This window comes from Cervus elaphus, chromosome X (genome assembly GCF_910594005.1).
Source record: "Cervus elaphus chromosome X, mCerEla1.1, whole genome shotgun sequence".
In the NCBI taxonomy this organism is placed as follows: Eukaryota; Metazoa; Chordata; class Mammalia; order Artiodactyla; family Cervidae; genus Cervus; species Cervus elaphus.
This window is the reverse complement of record NC_057848.1, coordinates 144,874,282-144,894,206: the sequence shown is the minus strand read 5'-3', so window position 1 is coordinate 144,894,206 and position 19,925 is coordinate 144,874,282. Positions and strand designations below refer to the sequence as shown.

At 38.7% G+C, this 19,925-nt stretch overlaps 1 non-coding gene across 1 annotated transcript; it reads right to left on the bottom strand.

The window, feature by feature from the left end:
* Positions 1–271: 271 nt before the first annotated feature.
* On the bottom strand, positions 272–343 carry TRNAG-UCC. The gene has a single exon. It is a non-coding gene; the product is annotated as a tRNA-Gly (tRNA).
* Positions 344–19,925: the final 19,582 nt, after the last annotated feature.

Below are 19,925 nucleotides of genomic sequence, written 5' to 3'. Positions count from 1 at the left end.
GTTTCCTGTTGAATTCTTCTCCAGATATTTATCGACTGGCAAATAAATGTCATGTACTTTCCGTAAAATACAGTCAAGAGCTGATAGCTACAAATACCATCACTGTTTTGAAATAGAATCTTTATTATGGCCTGTAGGTTCAGTGTGATTTGGTCCCTGGCTATCTCTGAGACTTCATTTCCTACTACTTTGTTAAAAAAAAAAAAAATTTTGCCATGCTAGGTCTTAGTTGTGGCACTCAGGATCCTTAGTTGTGGCTTGTGGGATCTAGTTCCCTGACCAGGGATCAAACCTGGACCCCTGCATTGGAAGCACAGAGTCTTAGCCACTGGACCACCAGGGAAGTCCCAATTTCCTACTCTTTAACTGCTCCCTTCTCTTAGTTGCACTGACTTCCTCGTAGTCCCTAAAACTGCCTTCTGCCAGCTCCTTCAGGAGGCCTTGCCCTGGCAAACCCACCTACCTAGATCTTGTTATTCCTGATTGTCGAATTCTTCTTTTCTTCTTTCAGAACTCCACTCGTGCCCTCAGAGAGATCTTTTAGGACCAGTGTATCTAAATGTGTTTCCTTTCACTCTGTCATTCTCTGTACCCTTTAGCTGGCTTTTCTTGTCTAAAATCTATTTAATTGGAGGATAATTACTCTACAATACTGTGATGGTCTCTGCCATACATCAGCATGAGTCGGCCACAGGCGTACATGTGACCCCTCCCTCGGGTACTTGCCTCCCATCTCCCTCCCCACCCTACCCCTCCAGGTTGTCGCAGAGTACCAGCTTTGCATTCCCTGTGTCATACATTAAACTCCCACCAGCTATCTGTTTTATATATGCTAATAGATATGTTTCCATGCTATTGTCTCAAATCACCCCACCCTCTCCTTTCCCCACTGTGTCCAAAAGTCTGTTCCTTAAAGAACTGCCACCTGCCATTTACTCCATAGTAATTATTCAGTAGGGCTTCCCTGGTGGCTCAGTGGCAAAGACTCCACCTGCCATTGCAGGAGACACAGGTTCAATCCATGGGTTGGGATGATCCCCTGGAGTAGGAAATGAAAACCCACTCCAGTATTCTTGCCTGGAGAATCCCAGGGACAGAGGAGCCTGGTGGGCTAAGTCCATAGGGTGGCAAAAGAGTTGGACAGGACTTAGCAACTAAACACAACAGCAAAGTTATTCAGTAAATCCTTTATCAGTAACATATTGAGATGGGTTAGAGTCCCAGTGCTATGCCTTACTGATGGGGTGACTTTGGGCAGGTTACTTAACTTTTAGTGCCTCAGTTTCCACATCATAGTGCTGTTGGCCCATCTTCTCCCTTAGCGTTAAGATATATCCAAGTTAGAAAGAACTTCTGAGAATATTTACCGCAGTTTTCCATCCAAGGCAACACCTGTCTTCCTGTTCTGTGTCCCTGTATTCTTTCATAATTTTATCTTTTTCTTGTTACTCAAAAATCTCAGAATGGTGAGAAGAGAGAGTTACTTTTGGAGTTATTAGTGTCTTGTGTATGGCCCTTTTTATATAACTCCTACATGGAAAACTTCAATGGTCTTGATTACATCTCAAAACTGATTTTCAACAAACATAGCTCTTGAACTGAATTGATTTTCTCCATTACATGCTACAAAAAGTGATAATTATCATTTGGTTATTTGGCAGTTTGTCTCAACAAACATTCACCTTGAATATTTCTTATGTCCTTGTAGGAGGTGGTAGGTATTTGGAACAAAGCGGGGGAATGAAGAAAAAAATTACATATAATCCATGTTCTCACAAAATGTAGAATGTAATTATGAATGTAAAAATTAATGCTCATCACATAGCGACTCTTACTTTGATTTTTTTTTTAAACATCTGAGGGCAGGGTTTTTCATTTATAAAAGAAAATTTTTGTTGCTGCATGTTTTAATGAATATTTTGGTAAAGTTAAATTTAAAACCCTGATTTTCTTAGGCATTTAATTTATACTTGTAATACTATTGCAGAGCAATAATCATGGTACGTATTCTTTGATGGGTGTTCTCTAGCTTACACTTAACAGATTAAATTACGCTAAACAATTAACCCCAGGTTTACTTAAAATGTCTTAAGAATCTCCATTTACAAATTTAATATATCTGATTCTCACAAGTTCTTCAGAAGCCTCCCAGGATAAGAGTAGAAACAAAATCTTCCTGTTCACTTAAGCAACTCCTCCGAATCAAATAAAGCAGAAACATTAATAGAGCAGGAGCACTTACATATTTAAATAATCTTTAAACTCCATGAGATTGCCTTACACCTTTCAAGTCAAAGTCACAAGTCTAATGTTAATTAACCATTTCAAATTAAAATCAGCTCACACATCAGATTCTCCAGTACATCAGATTCTTTTTAAATGTGCCAATACGCTTCTTAAAACATAGAATACACTGAACTGACAAAAGGTAATCCCAAAGTTAATACAAAGTAATATTGCTATGGTTTTGACTTTATATTTTTGTTTTCTCATTTTATAGCTGCAAAATGCAGCTAGAGGTTCTAAGACTTGAGGCCATAATTTCAATCTGTGGTCAGAGAAGTCAAAGCCAGGACATAGGAGCCCTCTCTCATAGTATTGGCTCTCCCGGACCTGATTCGACATAGTCAATCCTCTTACTACCTGATGGGGTGCCACATTGTCTTGTTTGTTTTGGGGTTTTTTTGAGGGGGTGCCACATTCAAAAATATATTTTTGGCTGTGTTGGGTCTTCTTTGCTGTGCACGAGCTTCCTCTAGTTGCAGTGCCCGGGCTTCTCATTGCAGTGACTTCTCTTGTTGTGGAGCACTGGCTCAGTAGTTGCCCTGCAGCATGTGGAATCTTCCTGGACCAGGGATCAAACCTGTGTCCCCTGCACTGGCAGATGGATTCCCGACCACCAGGGAAGTCCTGCCACATTGTTTTAATACTTCTTCCTGACTGATTCTCATCAGCCTCCACCACTGTGTCATTCCTTAAGAGACTATAGTTCGTGAGAGCTACTATATAATACCTAATAGTTTACTATACCATGCATATACATGCACAAAATAAACTATTTTCATCTTACCTTAAGTATTTTTGTGAGTAAATACATGCTGGTATTAAAAGATAAGATTCAGTTTTAGCTCATGTTCATGGTTCATTTCAGAAATACACAGTTGTTTATTAGCAGGTCTTAAACCAAACAGGGTAGCAGAAAACACAGCACTTTGCATTTGATTGAGCACATTTTTAGAGTGAATGAAAAAAGTTGATTAAAAGGTAAAAGGGATCTGAAAAACCAGTTGGTCTTTGGGAGGATTTCACATATAACTTTCCAAGCTTTTTTGAAGAATCTACTTTTGCAGTAGAGTCCACATGCAACCTATTACACAGGAAAATATGAGCTGATGGCCCATTTCGATGGATAGAAACATGTATTCAAGTCAGATTTCATTTATAGCCCCTGCCTTCCTTGATTTTAAACTGTTTCAGTTTTTTTGTATTAGTGACATTTAACTAAACCCAGTGCTAGAGAACAGAACCTGAGGACAGAAAAAGCAGTTGAAATAACTTCAAAGTACTCTTCATATTATCCTTTAATGTCTTTACCTCTACAAAAAAAAAAGTCCTCTAAGTGTGACATTATGTAAAGGAAATGTTCAAGTGCAGGCATTTGCAAAGCTGGCTGAAGGAAACTATAAGCAATGAAGTAGCCGAAGAAAGAATGTCAGAGTGAGCCTGAGGTTTCCATGTGAAGGCCTCACTTCCTAATTGTTATTATGCTTACAAGGACACTCTGTAAAAAGAAAAATGAACGCCTTGTTCAACACCTGCTATAAAAAGATGCTGGGACTCTGTGGCTTGCTTAAATCATTTTTTTCCTGAAACAAATTGCCGAACAAGCCCTAGGCCATTTAATTTCCAAATACCAGTAATTAAAATGAGTAACATCGTCAGAATTTGGCAGGGCCACAGCTTTCTTTTCTCTTTTCATTTTCCCATAAATTTTAGTGAAGGTCAGATTTGTTGAAGGGAGGAGAGGGGGCGAAATCTGCCGGCTCTGTGCTCATGGGAGGTTAAAATATGACTTGTTCACGATGTCCCTCATAGTTCAGGACTTAATGGTCCTTGACGGGGATAACCTAGAAGTTAATTTTACTCTGTGTCCCAAAAGCAGTCATTGTCAATGTAATCTTTCTTGTGGGCTGAAGGGTATCGTCAACAAATGATCTGACTTTCAGTAGCAATTGACTAACAATGTCTCGGACCCAAAAAGTCAGGGATGTGGCTCCTTATGGATCTGTTTCCTACTCATAGTGGTGAAAATATTTTTATCTTTTTTTTTTTGGCTTTAGCTCTTACACAGTCCATTTTTACATCTTTCTTCCTAAGAATTAGTTCTTAATAGTTCTCATGTTATTTTTTTCTTAAGTTGGTAATATATCCAACCCATAAACTGTAAAAATCCTTCAGAATGCAGTATAGGCTTGTATGAAGGAAAGAATAAAACTTTTAAAAGACATGGCTGGCTCTTTTTTTTTTGGAGAACTGGAGTAGAACAATGAAGAGCACATGTGCCTCCGTCTCACTCTTTGTTTCTCCTCTTAGCTCTCTTCCTACCTGGATTGGCACACTGGCTTGAGTTGTCTCGCCTCTCTTGGTCTCATTTTCCTAATCTAGAAGGAAAGATTAAATTTGGCCTTGGTGAAAAGTCAGTGAACTCAGTCATGCATCACAGGGCAGATTATCTTTCCAAGGAATAACCCGAGTCTCATTCCCACGAAGGACTCATCAGGGATAAACAAGTAGGATTTTCCCTTTTCCAGTCTTCGCTCACCATAAAGAGAGTAGTAAAGTCTGATCTCCTTGAGATTTGGGTTCACCTTCCCCAGATGAGAATAACAGGCATTGCTTTGCAGAATGTTGGCCCCCTGCATTGTTTTCCACGGTGGCTCAGACAGAGAGGATGATGACTGGAATCTATGGAAGCTAGACAGTAAAGGCCAAGGACATGAGTATCAGCAAGGGCCTTGAGTGGCAGAGCCTGCTGGGAGGGACATTGCAGTAGAAGGACTGGACTCTCTGATTAAAGGCCTGTAGTGGTGGAATATGTGAGAATATAGGACAAAGGATCAGTCTTTAAAGGGGGGCAGTGCTAAGAGCACATGGAGACAATATATTTGTATATAGCATGGAATATAATCCAGTGTACTAGTGCAGATAAATGAACTGCAAGACTGAGATCTGCCTGGTTCTCTCTAATTGAGCCACAGGATACCAAAAGCTCAAAAGGAACAAAAGTTGCAGGTGTGATTAAACCCCGAATTGTGTGTTCCTGAAAGGACTACTGGATGAGTCTCTGATCTCAGATGTCATAATACAACCTGAGAGTTGGTTCTCGTCATAGGATTTGCCAGAGGATTTCAGGTATGATTGACAAATAAAACTGTAAGGTGTTTAAAATGTACATCATGGTGATTTGATGCAGGTATACATTCTCACCGAAAACAGTCCACAGAAGATGAAATGGAGCAGAAAGAGCAACATGAACCCAAGCCAAAACAGAGAAATATGGAACACAGTAGACCTAGGAGAGAATTGTGTGACAACTAAGGCTGCTGTCAATGTGTCATTGCTTAGATCATGTTCCCAGGCCTTATTCATGTGTGTGTATGCGCTCAGTCGTGTCCAGTCCTTTGTGACCCCATTGACTATAGCCCGCCAGGCTCCTCTGTCCATGGGATTTCCCAGGCAAGAATACTGGAGTGGGTTGCCATTTCCTCCTCCAGGGGATCTTCCTGACCCAGGGATCGAACCCACATTGCCTGCATCTCCTGCATTACAGGCAGCCTCTACCCACTGAGCCACCTGGGAAGCTATGGAAATGTGGTTACCTTGACAATAGTAACATTTTCTAGGCCTGATACACTTTTCCAGGACATTTAGGAAACCCCAAGAGGGCTGTGCTCAAGAGCAAGTTCACCCTCAGGTTGTGACAAGGCTCTCCCAGGACTATGCTATTCTGAGCGGAGAAGAGAGTAGACCCTTTCCTTCTGTTAAGTTGGGTTCTGAAGCAGGGCTGCCTCTAGTCCATACGTGGTTAGTGACATTTAATGAAATATCTTCCTCAGTCTTAAAATGTCCTTTTATTTTGGCACTTATATAAGTTGCCAACTGGCTGGAGAAATGGATTCCAACAAAATGCAGAATATTTCTCTTCCCTTTGAGTACATAAGACTAGGTCAAGCCTAGTCCTTAAGACAAGACAGATCTTGTCAATGTCCTGTCTATGTCCCTGAAACTTTCTGTGTATTGCTGTAGACTTCCAACTACCTAAATCTGTATCCCTCTGCCTTAGGATCTTCCCTGTAGAAGGAAGTGCTGAGGAATTTATGTAACATCTCTTGGGAGCACCTGCAACCATTGAGTCTCAGGATAGGTGTGTAAACCTCCCAGCTCTGTCACCTCTTGGCATCTCTGAGTGGGTGTTATGCACTGTTTACCAGAGGATTCCAGCTCCGAGTACCCACCAGGGTCGTTGGCTTAATGTCTTGGCTACCTTCCCTGCTCTGTCTCATGATGCCATTTCCTCTACCAATGTTACCTGCCCTTACTTACCAACTGAGCTACTTACACTTGAATTCTTACTTCAGGATCCAAATCTCAGGGGAAAAAAACAGAAAACCAAAGTAAAGCAACCACCTTCAAACAAGCTCTCTCCAAGAAGCTTCTAGCAGCCCCTACAAGTAGAATCTTGTTTAGTCATGTTGCATGCTCATCAGAAGCATTCAGATATGTCTGTGGATATAGCTGGAGTTCTTTACCAGAATACTTCCATGCCCTCATCTGGCAGGACCACTCCACCAGTTCATCAGTCGTGATAGAATTCTTCCTTGACTCGCGCTGTCCATCCTCCTGTACCCATACTGCAGCCCAAATTACTATTTTTTTTTATTTCAGCTTTATTGAGGAATAACTGACAAATAAAATTGTAAGGTATTTAAAGTGTACATCATGGTGATTTGATACATGGATACATTGTGAAGGGCTTCCCAGGTGGTACAGTGGTAAAGAATCCATCTGCCTATGCAGGAGACGCTAGAGACTCTAGTTCCATCCCTGGATTGGGAAAATGCCCTGGAGGAGGAAATGGCAACCCACTCAGTATTCTTACCTGGAGAATTCCATGGACAGAGGAGCCTGATGGGCTACAGTCCACGGGATCTCAGAGTCTAACATGACTGAGTGAACACACATGCATACATTGTGAAAGAGTCCCCCCCGCCCTTGTCTAGTTAATTAACACATCTATCACCTCACACAATTATTTTTCTTTTCCCTTTTTGGTGAGAATATTTAAGTTCTACTCTCTTAACAGATTTCAACTATAAAATTCAGTGTTATCAGCCAAATTGCTCTAATCCAGAAATAGCAAAGGGATTTTGCCATGAAGATTCAGTTATCAGAAGCTTCCATAGTTGTTTAAAGCCACAGAGCATGGTGAAATTAAAAATAATATACAACATAAGGCAACAATAATAGGAATCATATTGTGCATTATCTAAGATGATTATTTCCATTAATATCTTCTGTCTTATTTATATTGAGGCCATATAAGCAAACTACTTCATTCCTTGCTTAGCAGGTATAAGGAAGAGGAAAGGGGTGGGAGTGGGAAGAGAAATATGGCATATTTGACAAATCTTTCATTTACCTGTTCACTGTTAACCTTTTGTTTTCTCAAAGACAAAAATAAGTGAATATAACATAATTCAGGTACAAAAACTCCATGTTACTATATTTTTTATCCTGAAAAAGTGAAAATCACAAAAAACTAAAATACTTCTCATATATTGAGTTGGCCAAAAGGCAACCCAATAAATCTCTCCATATAGAGATAGTAGAAAAGTTACCTTTTCAGGGTGTGGTAGGCAGAATCCTGAAATGGCCCCCAAGATTCCTGCCCCCTGGTGGATTCACCCTTTACAATCCTTGAGTATGGGGTGAAGCCTGTGAATATAATGAGAAATAACTCCCATGATTAGATTGTTAATCTGTTGGGTTTGAATTGGGTGGGCCGTACCTAATCAGGTGAGTGCTTAAGAGAGAGATTTGCCTCTTCTTGAAATCAGAGAGATTGAAGGTGTGAGAAAGATTCTTCTGGCATCGAAGGAGCAAATATTCATGTTTCAAACTAGCCTGTCCAAACTAAGGGTCCACATGGTAAGGAACTGAGAGTGGCCTCTAGGCCACTGGCTGACAGAAAGCAAGAAAACAGGGATCTCAATCATACAACCTCAAGGAAATGAATTTTTCCAACCACTTGAGGAAGATTGAAAGGGGCTATTTCCTTAGTCAAGTCACCAAATAGGGACACAGCTGGTCAACATCTTGATTTCCACCTTTAAAAACCCTGAGCAGAGGACCCCAACTAAGATGTGCCCAATTCCTGACTCTTGGAAACTATGAGATAAGTTTGTGTTGCTCTAGACTTCTAAGTTTGTGACCATTTGTTAAACATGGGGATAAAATTAAAACAAAATTTCCAAGGAAATAGTGTACCATGGCCAACCTATTACATTCAAGGTTGACAATCCTCTACATAAACCTTGCACTTTAAAAGACACTATCAAGTAAGTGAAAAGACAACCTATAAACTGAGAGAAAACATTTGTAAATTGTATGTCTAAAAAGAAACTTGTATCCAGAATACTTATAGAGCTTTTAAAATTCAATAATAGACTAGTAACCCAAAAGTGCAAAGATTCTGAATAGATATTTCTCAAAAGAAGATAGATAAATGGCCAATAAGTACACAAAAAAGATGCTCGACATTATTAGTCATCAGGGAGATGCAAATCAAAACTGTGGTGAAATTCCACTTTAAATTCACTAGGATGGCTATAATAAAAAGAATATGCAGAGACATCTGAATCCTCATTCATTGCTGGTGGAAATATACAATGGTGAAGCAGTCTGATAGGTCCTTAAGTGATTAAACATGGGGTTACCATAATGCCCAGCAATTTCCCTCCTACCCAGGAGAAGTGAAGACATGTCCACACAAAAACTTGTGCATGAATGTTCGTGGCAGTATCATTTATAAAACCCAAAGTGGGAATAATCCAAATGTCCATCAATTGACGAATAGGTAAGTAAATTGTGGTACATCCATATAATGAAATGATATTCAGCAATAAAAAAGAAGTACTGATACACGCTACATCAGGTGAAAGAAGCCTATCCCAAAAGACCACTTACTGTATTATGCCATTTATATTTAAAGGTCCAGCATCAGAAGATTTATATGAATAGAAAGTAGATTAGTGTTTACTTGCGTTGGGAAGTGGAAATGGGGTGTGGCTGCTAGTAGCACAGGGATTCTTTTGAGGGAAATGGTAGTAGTGGTGGTTGCACAGCTCTGTAAATGTACTGAAAACTGTTGAACTGTACATTTAAGATAGGTGAATTTTTACAGTACGGAGGCTATTTGCTTAAGTTGTTTTTGTCTTTTTTTAAAAGTCTAGTTTCTCTTTTGTTTTGCTTGGGCCATGCTAGGAAACCAAGTGTTCTATAGAAATAAGACAAAAAAAAAAATTGAGTCCTCTGGTTGGCATAACTCAGAGGCCAGATCTGATGCATTTCATGGTGTTAGAAAGGCCATGTGGTGGAGGGAGAAGCATCCATTGTCAAGTTGTGAGGGTTTTTTTAAGATTTTCTTTCTTTCTTTTTGGTTGTACTAGGTCTTCATTGCTGCCCAGGCTTTTCTCTAGTTGTGGTGCGCGGACTTCTCATTGTGGTGCCTTCTCTTGTTGCAGAGCATGGACTAGGCTCATGGACTTCAGAACTTGCAGCGCCTGGGCTCTGTAGTTGTGGCACATGGGTTTAATTGTCTCGCAGCATGTGGAATCTTCTGGGGACAGGGGTTGAACCCGTGTCCCTTGCATTGGCAGGCAGATTCTTTACCACTGAGCCAAGTCGTGACTTCTTATCCTTGCTCTCTCCCTAAGAACTAGGTGATCTCTCTAACCTCAGTATGGCTTGGGGAAAAATAAGGAGGGATTGAACTAGACGAATTCCCAGTCACTAACAGTTCTAATTATTTTATTCAGCCTGATGATGTATACAAAGATAATCACGGAAATGGCATTCGAGGTATCTGATTATACCAAGATATCACTGAAAAATGCTATCTTGACTGTTTTAAACCAGAGAATTTATCAAAGTTAAAACACGTAGCCAAGAAAGAGCTCGAGAGTTTCATGTCACCTTTTCTGTGTTAATTATTCTCTATTTTAAGTGAATTTAAGATCAAGATTGTATCCAAACTGCCATTTATATCTGAAGCACAATTATTTGTCTTGGGTTTCCTGATACTAATTTTGCTCTTTTAACCAAATTATTTTCAAAAACTCTTTAACTGTCCTGAAAGCTCGGAAATGAGGAAAGGGAAAAACACAAAATAGTTTAATGCAATGAAAAAAAAATCTTTCAGTTCCACTTAGAACGTCTAAATGGCTTTCCACTTTCCTTGGTCACTAAATACTCACAAGGCCTTATTCTATTAGTTACTAAGGTAACCCAAAGCTGGCAGCATGTTGACATACCTTTCAAGGCCAAGAGATTTTGCAGTATTTCATAGATAATGTCACATTAACCTCAAACTCGTCCTTTTTACAAAAGAATGATAATTATTTGAATGAATCTGTTGTAATTTTATTCTCTGGGGTTTTTTTTGTTGTTGTTTAGGGACTTCTTGCTGCACTTTCCTTCAGCTCAAATACTATTCTGTTTTTAAAATAATGCAGAAGTAGAAGTCAGATATCTTTGTTGATTCCTGCATTAAACCACTCATTTGTTCCTTGTATGGATTATACATAGCCTGGGTCAGAATCTGGGTAGTCATCCAGATGGTCCTCAAGAGAGGACCTCCTTTGATCTACCCTTACAAGCCCCTTAAGTTGTTGTTGTTCAGTCACTTAGCCATGTCTGACTCTGCGACCCCATGGACTGCAGCACGCCAGGCTTCCCCGTCTTCCACTGTCTCCTGGAGTTTGCCCAAATTCATGTCCATTGAGTCAATGATGCCATCCAACCATCTTATTCTCTGCTGCCCCCTTCTCCTTTTGCCTTCCATCTTTTCCAGCCTCAGGGCCTTTTCCAATGAGTTGGATAAGGATATGGCTAATGAAAATTAAGGTAAAAAGGATGTAATAAGGATAAAAGATAAAAACAGATGATTTTTTTTGTCATTAACTGCAGTGCATAAACTCAGGTAAGAGAAGTAAGATTTTCTGTCCTCATGTTATAAATGAGAATTGTAGCTAGGAATCAAGTGTATTTCCCTCATAGCCCATCTTTAGAATGTGAGCATAGATGTGCTTCCAGTTGTGTCTAAGAATCAGCTACTTTCCAAAGTCAAACAGTGCTGAGAGTTCATTAGTCTTCTCCAAATAATCCAAAGTAGTGACAGATTTAGATGAATATACATTGAAGTAGATGCAGTAAATATTAACAAAATCAATATTGACAGCAGTTCTGTTGAACAATTGAACAGTTATACACTTAAGAAAAAATTGAGATCATTGATATATAACAAATCTGATCCAAGAAAATGCCTGATCTAAAATCATAGTAGTGTTCAACTATTTGCAGACCCTCCCAACGAATCAAGCATTCACATTTGTGAGTGGTGAATTCCTTGCTCTTCTGAAGTTCTTTAGGTTATTATTCAACAGTCCTTGGGAGCATTTAAATTTATGTACTTTTCAGACGTCTTTAAACCTCACCTTGTTTACCTAGATTCTGTAAAAAATTTTAAAAAAATTATTATTTCTGGACTTGGTCAATTATATCAAGATCATATTGATCAAAGGGATTAGTAAAATGACTGAATAAAATATTATCTAATGTGAGAACATTCTGTTCAATTTAGCAAATACTACTACCCCATAATACTTAAATTGCTAAAGACTTCAATTAACTCAGTGGTTTATTTTATTCATAATACTTGTGTAACTGCCTATTTAAAATTTGTTTTATTAAAGCTAATTTTTATTACTTCCCTGTGGCAACCTATCCTTTGTCTAAAGAGTGGGGAAATTATCCATCGTATTTTGTACTAGATTATTAGCATCCAATTATGTTCTAGTTACTTTGAAGGTGTTAGGAAACAAAATACATATTTTGCTTACCAAATAAAACTTTGTCACTAAAAATGCAAAATTTATAAATATCCCATTTCTTTATTCATAAATCTAAGAATATGAATTTGCATGGAATTTTTATGATAACTAATGAACAGTGTGAAATTAGTAGTTGGGGGTTGCTTTATGTTATAATATTTCTCAGGAATTATTTTATAGCTAATAATCCAGTGTTATGTACACATGAAAGTTTCTAAGAGAGTAAATCTTAAATGAGCTCACCACAAAGAAGAAATGACAATTATGTGACATGATGAAGCTGTTGACTAAGCCATGGCATGCTAATCATTTTGCAGTCTATAAGTATATCCAAATCAACACCTACACCTTAAATGTATACAATACTTTATATCACTTATATTTCAAGAAAGCTGGAAAAAAGACAGTTTCTTCATTGAAATGCATTGTGAAGAATATACAGTTTGAAAACTGAATAGAAAGCTGTAAGACAAAGAATTGTGTGCTTTTTGTAGAGTTGTGTGTATGAATTTGTCTCAGGAGAAATAACTTGGTCTTTCTCTCTGTTTTGATTGTTTTCTCTGCTTATTCAGAGTTTGTCTTGTCTCATTAGGTAAGGAAATTCTGAAAAGGCATGTTCAAGTAACATGGAGCTTTATTTTTATCAATTAACCCTGGATTCAAAATTCAATTAAGATCACATAGACCATTCACAAATGTGCTTCCTTAAATAGAATAAAACACAGGAAGATATAAAAACATTTAGAAAGGAGCAGTTGCTTGGAAGAATTCTAAAACTTAAGGGAAAAGATAAAGTCTTATCATAAAATTGAGATTATATTGTCAGACAGTAAAAAAAGGTTGCCATTTTCTTGTTGGATTTTGTAAAATTTAATATGCATAGAATTTTGTTTTCTCTTTTTCAGCTACATGTAAGTAACTTTTCTTATTTTTTGTTGCATATTTTTGACATATAACATTGTACATTTAAGGTATACAAGGTGTTTGATACATTTGTGTATTGTAATGATTCTCATTGTAGTGATATTTTTCACATTACATAATTATAGTAAAATGCTGTTGTCTATATTCATTATACTCTACATTAGATCTCTATGGCTTATTTCCCACTCATTGCAAGTATGTACTCTTGAATAACGTCAGTCTTATCCCTCCCACCCCCCAGCCTCTGGTAACGACTGTTTTATTCTTTTTACAAGTTTGACCTTTTTAGATTTCACCTATAAGTGATATCATACAGTACTTGTCTTTCTCTGTCTGACTCATCTCACTTAACATAATTTCCTCCAGGTCCATCTGCATTATCACAAATGGCAGAATTTCTTTCTCATAGCTGAATAATAATTCCACTGTGTATTTATATACGACATCTTTATCTGTCCATCTGTTAATGGGCGTTTAGGTTGCTTATATATCTTGGTCTGATTTTTTTTTAAATTAAAAAAAAATTCCCCCTAAGTATTTCACTACCATTGCTTTCCTCAAGAAGAATAAATAGTGTACAGTGTATTAGAAGATAGAGGACAAACCTTTAAACTCATTTCATACTGTCGGAGAAGACCTAGTCCTATATAGCCAACTGTAAGATCTTTGAAACAGATTATAACCAAATCACAAACTTCTTATCATTTACTCAATGCCTTGCACTGTCTCAGAAGTTAATGAATACAAGACAGTTATGTTAGACATTTAAAAGAAATATAGCCTCATTTTATAACCAAGCTAATCAAGTGGGATATATTGATGACATAATCATGTCTTAATCTTTCCTTCTAAACAGTAAACAACTTAGGATCAGAGACTGGTTCTTTTTCACTTTTGTATCCTCCACATTTTGTATCATTAAACCATAAATTCAGAATGTGAATAGTTAGGAACCCAAACCAGATTTTTTCTTCTTGACAAGTTAGTCTAAATTCTGGTTAGGAAGACTCTAGGGATTATGATTTATCTAACTACCCTTCTTGTTTCTTCTGGTCCGCATGATCACCTAAGTTGTTACATGTGTAACAAACAAAAGAATAGACTGACCTTCATCTGTATTATCTTTATAAAGAAGTATCTTACTCATGCAGTGCCCTCTCATGATTTTCTAGCTCTTTTTAGCCTTGGTGAGCTTTACCCACACATACACATCATTTCCTTTAAAATAATTGTCATGAAAGTATTCTGAATATGTCAAAGTGCTCTAGTTGGTTTCTGCCTGATGCTATTAATAGTTTCAGTAATCAAGACTCTTGGTTCAAATTTTATATATACAAAAGCACTCTTTACTGGAGTATAGTTGGTTTTCAGTGTTGTATTAGTTTCTGCTGTACATATGTCCACTCTCTTTTAGATTCTCCTCCTGTATAGTATTAGAGTATTGAGTAGGGTTCCCTGTGCTAAACAGTAGATCCTTATATAGTAGTGTGTAGTGTCAGTCTTAATCTCCCAATTCATCCCACGCCTCCCTTCTCCCTTGGTAACCATAAATGTATTTTCTTTATCTCTGTGACTCTATTTCTGCTTTGTAAATGGGTTCATTTGTATCATTTCTTTTCGATTCCACATATAAGAAATGCCATACAATATGTCTCCTCTGTCTGACTTCACTCAGTTTGACAATCCCAAGGTTCATTCATGTTGCTGCAAATGGCATTATCGCCTTCTTTTTAAAGGCTGAGTAATATTCCATTGTGTATATGTACCACATCTTCTTTATCCATTCCTCTTTTGATGGACATTACAGTCTCTTCCATATCCTGGCTATTGATAACAGCTGCAGTGAACATTGGGGTGCATGTTTTTCTCCAGAAGTTTTTCCCCAGGAGTGGGATTGCAGGGTCATATGGTAGCTCTCTTTTAGCTTCTTTTTAATAAACCTCCTTAGTGTTCTCCATATTGGCTATACCAGTTGACATTCCCACCAACAGTGTAGGAGGGTTCCATTTTCTCCACACCCTCCCCAGCATTTATTGTTTGTAGACATTTTGATGATGGCCATTCTGACTGGTGTGAGGTGGTACCTCAATGTAGTTTTGATTTATATTTCCCTGATAATTAGTACTTTTGATCATCTTTTCATGTGCTTCTTAGCCATCTCTGTGTCATCTTTGGAGAAATACCTGTTTAGATCTTCTACCCGTTTTTTAATTGTTGTTTTTTTTTTTTTTTTTTTGATACTGAGCTGCATCGAGCTGTTTGTATATTTTGGAGATTAATCTCATGTTGGTTGCTTTTGTTTGCAAATATCTTCTCCCATTCTGTGGGTTGTCTTTTGATTTTCTGGTTTCCTTTGCTGTACAAAAGGTTTTACCTTTAATTAGGTCCTATTTGTTTATTTTTGGTTTTATTTTCATTACTCTAGGAAGTGAATCAAAAAAGATCTTGCTGCGATTTATGTCAGAGAGTGTTCTGCCTATGTTTTCCTCCAAAATTACTTTTCTTAGTTGACCAGTTTTATAGTAAAGGTCATGATTTCAGTTTTGACTGCTAAAGAATTTTACTTTGGACAACGTACACTTTAACCTGTAAAGCATTTCAAATGTTTGAGAAAGATGAGGAGGAGAGAAGAAATATGTTGATGTGTCTAGTTGCAATCAATTATAAAGATTGTATGAAAAACAGCAACCGTGATTCCCTAATGTTCGGGGGCGGGGTGGGGGCGGGGAAGCTGTTCAAACAACATGCTCAACACAGAGCTCCAGAAAAATTATTGTATTTGACCTATAGCCCCACTTTATCCTTGGATTTCTGATCCCTAAAGGAGTCTAGTTGACCTTTTCTCCTGAAGCCTGTGGACTGATTTAAGTATTTTGTATCCATATTCTGGCAAAACCCTTCACCACAACTTTTCTCTATTGATGTTCATCCTTGAAGTCCACCTCCCAAATTTTCTGGGTTTTACTGGAAATGCTTGTAAGTCATCATTTAAATAATATTTTCAATATGTAGTTGATAACAGACACTGGTTCACTTCTACTGTGCCCACTCTTTGATAGGTAACTGATTCGTTGTAAAATAGGAGTAGTTAACAATTGTCACATGCCCAGTTTGTTCTAGGTATAATGTTAGGCATTTTTGTGCATGTCTCTTAATGATACAGAAAAATTGTTTCTTTCACTATAAGTATGCAGATAGTACTTCTGCAATAGGTTATCTGGCCAAAGCTAAGAAACTCTTCAAATACTTGAGATTAAGAAAGGTTAAACACCTCTGTAATTCATTTTCTTTGCTTCTCCAATAATGCACACACATATCCCACAAATACAGAAGGGAAAGCAAGTCTCCACATGCTCTCACAAAGTGGCTTTAGGCCTTGGTTTTATTATTTATTCTAGCTCTAAGAAAAGGCAACAGCACCCGACTCCAGTACTCTTGCCTGGGAAATCCCATGGATGGAGGAGCCTGGTAGGCTGCAATCCATGGGGTCGCTAAGAGTGGGACACGACTGAGCGACTTCACTTTCACTTTTCACTTTCATGCATTGGAGAGGGAAATGGCAACCCATTCCAGTGTTCTTGCCTGGAGAATCCCAGGGACGGGGGAGCCTGGTGAGCTGCCGTCTGTGGGGTCGCACAGAGTTGGACACGACTGAAGTGACTTAGCAGCAGCAGCAGCAGCTCTAAGATGGTACCCTATGAGAGGTATACACGTCAAGATTGTAAAAATTGAAAATGAAGCAAGAGTTACTGTTAAGTAAAATCTCTACCCTGGGACCTCCATGGATGTCTTCCTTCTTTACACAGTCCACTGAGTGAAAGAGGGCATGCCCACATACCACCTGAGTACCCCCCAGAGCATCCTAAGTGGCATGTCACCTCCGTGGCATCTGAGTCTGGTCTGGTGCTTTGGCATCTAGGATACTGTCACAAACCGGGCAACCTCGGGAGGTTGGCTCCTTCTCCCAGAGCTCCAGTTTCTTCATATAAAACAAAAGGACTGGGCTGTGCTTTTCTTTAAACAAATCTGTGAATGGAACTCAGAAAAATTGTTTTACTACATACACCATCCCTACTAACACCATACCTCTAAGGTAATCCAGAAAGAGGCTAGCACACTACAGACTTGCTGATGAAGGTGTTTTTAATTTTTAAAAAATCTTTTTGGCCACACCGTGTAGCCTGTGAGGTCTAGTTCCCCAACCAGGAAGTGAATCCATGGCCCCTGCCTTGGCAGCACAGAGTCTTAACCACTGGACCACCAGGGAAATCCCCAATGGAGGCATATTTGAGAACACAAAAGGGGGCCCTGCACTCTACACCTGTATCCTGTATCCAAGGAGTGTGCTCAAGGAATCAAACCACACACCCCTTCTCCAGAAGTTGGGCGGTGAGTGTGCCCAGTCCCTAGAACACAGCGTCAGAGATCAGCCACCTTCATCCCATGAAGGCATAGCAGTCTTCACGCCTCAGCACCTCTTACAATGTCTATTTTTAATTCAGATGAGAAAAAATGGTGTTTGTGGTGTAAATGCTGATGAAACTACATCAGTATCATTACAGTGTTTTCCTCTCGTCTTTATTTAGCATGTGAATATTTTTGTCCAAATCCCACAGTCCTGCCTAGCAAAGGACATCTGTTTACCATTTACTGTTAGTGAAATAAAATGTGAACACAATGAGATAATGTTCATTACTTAGAACTGTCTCTTCATTTCTGGAATAATTTTCTTTGTGAAGGATCAATGGAACTGAACAGTAAATATAAAGGATGGAGCAACACTAGGTCACTGACTGCATGAACTTATCCTTTTAACCTCTTGAGCACACAGATGCACATCAGGTGATGGGACTAAGGTTTATAAGTAAAATCTTTGTCTTAATCCCGAAATATGATTTATGAAACATTTGGCTTTTATGGTGCTAATGAAGTCAACAGTAAAATTTTTTTTCTAATAAGAAAATGATGTATATTCTTTGTAGGAAATCTAGAAAATAAAGAATGCAAAGCTAGCAAATTATCCCATTAACTAGAGAAAATCACTGTTAACATTCCAGTGTATTCCTTTCTTTGTTCTAAATTTCTATGAACATTTACTGACTCATTCATTCAACAGCCATTTACCATAGGTCTCAATCAGCTGCACATTGGAATCACCTGGGGAATTTTAAAAATGCTAATGTGGTGGCCCCATTCTCATGGATTCTGATTCAACTGGATGAAGTAAGGCGTGGGCATCGAGATTTTTCGAAGATTCCCCCTGGGTGATGGTAATATGCAGCCAAAATTCAGAATCACTGATTAATTAGATTTCAGTGAGTGCAAGACAGTACTAGGGGTGGAAATTCAATGACAAACCAATATAAGGTCCCTCAGGAATCTTACAGTCTTGTGGAATGACAGGCAGATAAACTGACAATTACAGTAACCTAAAATAAATATTGTAATGGAAGAGTCTATAAATAACTATGTAAGCATAGGAAAAGGAACTCTTAAGTTTGCCCTGAGAGATCAGGACAAACATCTCAGGGAATTAGGTAGGCATCAATAGTCAAAGCTATGGTTTTTCCAGTAGTCATGTATGGATGTGAGAGTTGGACCATAAAGAAGGCTGAGCGCCGAAGAATTAATGCTTTTGAACCATGGTGTTGGAGAAGACTCTTGAGAGTCCTTTGGACTGCAAGGAGATCAAACCAGTCAATCCTAAAGGAAATTAACCCTGAATATTCATTGGAAGGACTGATGCTGAAACCAAAGCTCCAATACCTTGGCCACCTGATGAGAAGAGCCGACTCATTGGAAAAGACCTGATGCTGGGAAAGATTGAAGGCAGGAGGTGGAGGGGATGACAGAGGATGAGATGATTGGATGGCATCACCGACTCAATGGACATGAGTTTGAACAAGCCCCAGGAGATGGTGAAGGACAGGGAAACCTGGCGTGCTGCAGTCCATGGGGCCACAAAGAGTCAGACATGACTGAGTGACTGAACAACAAAAAATATGATGAACATTCCAGTTGCAGAGGGAAGTAGAGAATGCTCAGAAAACCCTAAGTGGTTCTGCTGAGTGTGACGGAGGAAGTGTCTGGAGATAACACTGGCTGTGTAGGTAGCAAGCACGTCCTGAAGGATTGTGTATGTACTGGGAATGATGGGCAGTCCTTGAAAAGTGCTGAGCAGAGAAATGACGTTACTTCCATGTCTAATTTACTTCTTGCCTCTGACATCAGTGTGTATTTAAAGGCCTCGATGAGACCAGATGTAGCAAGACTCGAATGAAGTCTATAACAAAATTCCAAGAGAACAAGTCTGACTGTTTATGACTCCCACAGTCTCCTGGTGGTTCATTGTTGTTTGTTTTTTTTTTTAAGTAGATTTGCAATATCATATTAGTTTCAGGTGTATAGCACAGTGATTCAGTTTTATATATGTGTGTGTATATAGCTTCCCAGGTGGCATAGTGGTAAAGAATCCACCTGACCATGCAGGAGATCCAAGAGACACTAATTTGATCCCTGGATCAGGAAGGTTCCCTGGAGAAGGAACTGGCAATCTGCTCCAGTATTCTTGCCTGGAAAATTCCATGGACAGAGGAGCCTGGTGGTCTATAGTCCATGGGACTACAGAGAGTCAGACACGACTGAGTGACTAAGAAGCAGCATATGTGTATATATTATTTTTTAGATTCCTTTTCCTTACCAGTTATTACAAAATATTGGACATAATTCCCTGTGCTATATAGTAGGTCTTGTTGGTTATTTTATATATAGTAGTATGTATATGTTAATCCCAACCTCCTAATATATCCCTGCCCTTCTCCCCTTGGTAAC